Consider the following 5,962-nt stretch of genomic DNA (forward strand, 5'->3'; position numbering starts at 1 on the left):
ATATATATATATATATATATATATATATATATATATATACGCATGTGCATGATGTATATACATGTGTGTAATTGTATTTCTGCATATATGAGTGTGTATATACATGTATGTGTGTCTGTCTGTCTGTCTGTGTACGTATAGATATATACATATACACGCATATACTTACTAGTGTTCTAGTACACTTCCGTCCTTCTCGCTATAGGCCATACTTCTGGTGAGAAGGTAACAGGTCTTTCTGGAATTTTCTCCTCTGTGTTTTTTTCTACAGGGATAGAAGTAATTAATATTCATTGTAAAACATCAGAATTTAATAAAATTAGTTTAGAATTAGATATTCAATACAGCATATATGTAAAAGTCTCTTATCTTCAACTGTTCTTATCATCACACATACACTCATATATATGCGTATATGTATGTTTATATATGTATGTATATGCATGTATATAAGTATGGTTTGTAAATTTATGTATATACATGTGTGTGTGTGCGCGCGCAAGTGTGTACGTGTGTGTGTGCGCGCATGTGCGTGTGTGTGTACATATGTGTGCGTGAAAAGGAGAGAGATATCCAATTTGAATTTCCCTAACTTTCAATTACTTCGAATTTTCATTTGTAGAGTGCAGTTTGTTCCGACAGGAAATATAAATAAATAGAATCTTAGTCAATTTAAATATAACACAAAATATTTACTGGTAGCATTGAATAAATTTATGTTGCTTGAAATACAACTTGTAAGTATATTACAGCTTATTTACACACACTCATACATACCTGTATATATATATATATATATATATATATATATATATATATATATATATATATATATATATATATACAATTATAGACACGATATACACAAATACATACACATTACATATATGTATATGTATATATATATTATATATTATATAAACACATACTGTTGTATACATACATACATACATATATACATACATACATGGTCTAACTCTAAATTTGTTTCGACAGACAAAGGCAAATATACCGAGGTTTTGAAGTTGTTGCTGCCGTTACATTTTACATATAAATGTGATACATGACTTGATCTTCCGAATATTTTGATTTTGACTGCTTTCACATATGCATATAAAATCATTACTACATGTGTGTATAGGTCTGTGTGTGCCTATAATAAAATATTAGTAAATATAGATTGCTGTGAGATATAGTCAATGATTATGATTATCATGTGACTTCAAATGGCTTTCCTCTGCTACAAGCCGGCATCTTTAGCGAGTATTCATTGAATCTTTTCCTGTGCTTTTTCGGGGGGGGGGGTCCCCCAAAAATGCATGCGTGAAATGCTGTGCGTTGAAACCTATGAAAATCAATATTTGGTTTTCCAATTTTATGATGCCGAAAGAAAGGGTGAGCGAAATTTCTTTCGGCAGTTTATGTTATGAGTTTAAATGCAGCCGAGGTCGACTCTGCCTTTCATTCCTTGAGAGTCTTTAAAATAAGTGCCAGCTGAATTACTGCTCTTGAGCCAAAATTAGAAAGAATCTGCTGAATATCAAAATGTTAAAGAATCTAAAAGACTTCCAATCTCGAGAATTTGGACAATATCGTTTACGCCCTATATCCAAATTTATCAGCGTCTATTTTATCATCCACCTAGTCGGCTAGAGTTAAATAAATTTTTTTCTGATTCAGGCATAAAGTCACTAATTTTGAGGGGACGGGTTCGGTCGATACCAAGGACCTCAGTACCTGACTGGTATTTTATTTTATTAACCTCAAAAGATAAAAGTGAAAGTTGACTCCAACGGTTTTTCCACCCAAAACGTAAGGAGACGGAAGGAATAGCACATGGAATTTATTCTGAGCTCTAATGATTCAGACATTCAAATAGTGACACTTTTTTAATGTCTGCTAAATTCTACTGCCATTACATTTGCTAATATAATCTGCTCTTCAGAGTTAAATGTTCTCGTTCTACCTATACTCACTGTCACTTCATTTACACTTTCTCATTCCTCACTTCATTCCTATTGTCTCAGTTTGCCGAGACGTGCTCTAACCATTACACCTAGTTCTTCCTTCCAGAGTAGCAGTATTTTTAGATTCACTCCTTGCCATGTTCGGGAAAAATATTAACAGCATAGATTTCACCGGTTTCGGGAAACCTGAGAATGACATAGGCTGAGAGCTTTCTTTTTAGGCTAAAACATTAGAAAACTATTGCTGAAACATTATAGCAAAATCTTATATCGAGAGAATTGGTCGGCTGATGTTCACAATGGGTGTGGGTGGATATGTGTCTGTCAAAATCAATATTTCATATTTGTAAAGTGTAACGTAATGAACTAAGAAACGTACCTGATGTCATTTTTCGACTGAAGTCATGTCTTCATTTATAATTTCTGAATATACAGAGTTTTCCATAACTCACCATCCTTCTAATAATCTAAAAATTGTAACTAATTCGAATAAAGATTAGATTCCTCATAAACTTATGCTTACATGATAGGATTTTATATTTTATCCAGTTCAAATATCAATTTTATCAATTCAGAGACCAGATTTGAAGTACTCAAATTATTTTATAGAAATGGTGAAAATGCAATAGAAATATTACGTGACCGCATGAGTTTTCAAGAGACCAAATGATGCAATTATGGTGATTAACCAACTCATCTAGAAAAAAAATAAGATTAATTTCACCAAAAAATATCATTAAGCCAGTTTTGATTATTCCGAATCCATTAGGCAAATTCTAAATGGGTTTTCTTTATCTCCATGTATAATTGATTGCAGCAAAGAAATGTTGTATGGCCATAATCCACATGAATGGAATAATCTGCATACACTTCGTTTGGGATGGCACAAACTCAGCTTATAAAACTTGAAGCATGACTAATTACATTTGAATTTTGCTGTTCGTGCAATGTTTCCCCAGCTTTTTTTTCTCTCTTCGAACAGTGCTTGAAGCATCGTGCAAAGATTTTGTTTCTTCAAACGTCTTTATAATATCTCCAATAGCTTTTTGTTGTAAATGGGTCTTTGCGTGAGCTGCCGGATTGAGTTTTTAGACATGTAATGATGCTCTTGCACTTTCATCCTTTTTGTAAAATAATTCCAGTGCTTTAGATCTTGCGTTTAAATTCATTCTAGGCATATGATGAAATGTGTTGCCATCTTTTTCCTGGTTGATTCGACTTATCTTCTTACAAATAGTGATTCTTGGCACTCCCTGTATATATATGGTGATTATGCTTCGTGAAGAAGAGCACCGATACACGAATTGATAGTGTAACGAAAACCCAATCGAGAAAACAAACCAGTGGTGGAACCCCACCATAGTTGCTCGGTTGGCGATAAACAACAAACGGGATCTCCCTCAAATCACATTCCGCCGCCGGCTATAGAGACACATATTGGATTATATAGTTCTAAATACAGGAAGTACGATACGGTGGATGATCATGATGGGAAAGCCTTTGATTATAAATTTTCACTATCATAGTGACATAGAGCCCAACAACAACTGGCATCAAATAAAAGGTCGGCGATTTTCATCTGTTACTGATATTAGTGTTGGGGTAATTCATTGTCAGTGAAATGTCGACATAAAGCATCCAGAAATAAACACCAATATTTTTTTAAGCTAAATTCAAATAATGTTATTGGAGTTGTTATTTACAAAGTTTTCATTCCGTTCAAAGGCTATTCAACCGCTTATCATCACAGAAATCCAAAATGAGAAACGGTGTTCAAGAATCATTGATTATTTATATGGTGATTGACCTTATTATTATTTGATAAAGTTAATCAATGATTTTTGTAAACGTTAACTTATTTGAAAATACTAACATTATGGTTTCCAATTTGAAACATCATACCTAACTAAAGACAATCAATCAATCTAAGTCTGTTTTCGGAGTTAGGTTGCTCCAGTGTCACCAGCTATGAACTCTTGAAAACTTGGATCCCGATTAAAATTGTATTTCAATTCATAAAGTAAAAACATAAATTATTTCCGATAAGAATAAATGAATACCATAGCTACTCTATTTTTAAAATCTACACGATCATATAATCGAAAACTAGGTGTGTGTATTAGCGTGTTGTCCTATAAATTAACTTCATGCCTTTAAGTTTTGCTTTCAGGTAACACGAAGCGGTTCTACTTTTTGTCGTCATACGGTACCAAGGTCTTAATTAAGCATTGTTAACCTCATAAAATTCAAAATATATTTCAAAAATATTAATCATGTTGAATCATTGTGAAAACAACTAATCAATTCATTTTTTGAAGAAATAAGTATTTATGTATTTGACTCTACAAAACAAAGAAACGACGTTCAAAATTCTATCTCCCCTTGTATTTAAACCCAGCATTTAGTGGATTGGAGACAACTCTGGGATCATGTCACCATTGATTTGCGTCTATTGCCGAGAAGCTTAATCGTCTACAAACGAATACATATATTTTGAAATAAAGAACTATAACATTATAAACTTTACGAGTCTTTTGATGTTTCTATATGAAGAGAGTGTTCTCTTTAACAGAAGTAGAGCCTTATGACAGAAAGCCATCTTAAAACACACAAATAGGATTGAATATACAATCGCTCGTCAAACTATAAATACAAGAAATTTTCCAAAAATACACCCAACCTGCAGTCTTAAAATTGAATATCCTGAGTAGTATGGTGCACAGGAAAAGACGGCTTGGTCCAGATTGGAATATATTTGATCACAGATTTTCTGTATGAGGGCGGATTTGGTACTGTAGAAATCAATGAATCAAGCAATTGTGTGTAGGATGTGTATGCTGCAAATTGTGAAAGAGTGAAAAAGAATTCGAAAGTTTAAAAATAGTTTCTTTTTATAATATATTGTATAGCGTAACGTATTCAGTATAACTGGGTTCTTTAACAAAATTCTGTTAACAAATACCGAACCCAACGAGACCCACTTAAGGGTATTTAAAGCCACATGATATTTAAAATTGTATGATCGTTTAGTCAGTGTTTCTCAGGGAATTAGCTTTTGTTCATTGCCTGGATTAGTGGCGTTACATGTGAAAATAGTGCATACATCTTGAGAGATTCAAAAGTAGTTTATAAGTGTCTCGCCAATATAAGAAAATATGGAATCCACTGATTGCTGTAGGGCTGCTGGAAGCGTTTATTAATAAATATATTTGTTTTCAGACTGACTCTCAAAGTTCACTCTAATTATAAGGAATACTTCTAAGTAGAAGGGAAGTGCTGACAATACATTGAAGAGATAGCAATTCTGCTATTTTCCTTCACCAAGCTGACTTACTTTTCAATCACAAAATGGTTTCCATTACCAAAATTATTCTGTTCATCTTGGAAGATCGATAATCCCACACTCATGTCTGGAAGTACTGCATGTATTTCAGAGTAATGCTCTTATACAATCGTTTAAAATTAATCATTTCAATAACTTAGTTGTTGTTGCCAAACAACTATCGACTCTTCGCGCAAACTGCTATATTACAAAATGCAAGGTTATGAGTGAACCAGCTTAGCCTCATTCATGATTGTAGCAAAATATCAAACATTCTATAGTGGATTATTTCTAAATTCAAAGTCTATATTAAAGAATTTATTAGAAGCAATGAAATTATGAAGTCGGTGGATATTTAGAATATAGCTTTCGGCCAAAGCATATACACGAACATTAGAAAATTTGCTATTATTACTGTTTTATTTTTTGTTATTTTATTCTTATTTTCTTTGCCCCTAATTTTAGAATAGCTTTTAAAGATAATGAAAGACAAGCTGTTGCAATTCAAAGTATCTTTGCACGAATTATTGCTATTGGCTATAAACAGAGAATAGATAGATATTAACATTTATCTATTTATTAAAGTTTGAAACAAAGAAAAAAATGAAAAATTAATACAAAATGCATATATCTATTAAATAAATGAAAATTTACTTAGGCTTTGAGAATAACA

At 32.4% G+C, this 5,962-nt stretch overlaps 1 long non-coding RNA gene across 1 annotated transcript in view; it reads right to left on the minus strand.

The window, feature by feature from the left end:
* LOC128247122 (uncharacterized) overlaps positions 1–265 on the minus strand; it is a 40,476-nt gene extending 40,211 nt beyond the window's left edge. Inside the window, exon 1 of the long non-coding RNA XR_008263547.1 lies at positions 170–265. This is a non-coding gene — a long non-coding RNA (uncharacterized LOC128247122). The remainder of the gene's footprint in view (positions 1–169) is intronic.
* Between the last annotated feature and the right edge of the window lie 5,697 nt (positions 266–5,962).

The sequence above is a fragment of the Octopus bimaculoides genome, chromosome 2, assembly GCF_001194135.2.
Source record: "Octopus bimaculoides isolate UCB-OBI-ISO-001 chromosome 2, ASM119413v2, whole genome shotgun sequence".
NCBI lineage: Eukaryota > Metazoa > Mollusca > Cephalopoda > Octopoda > Octopodidae > Octopus > Octopus bimaculoides.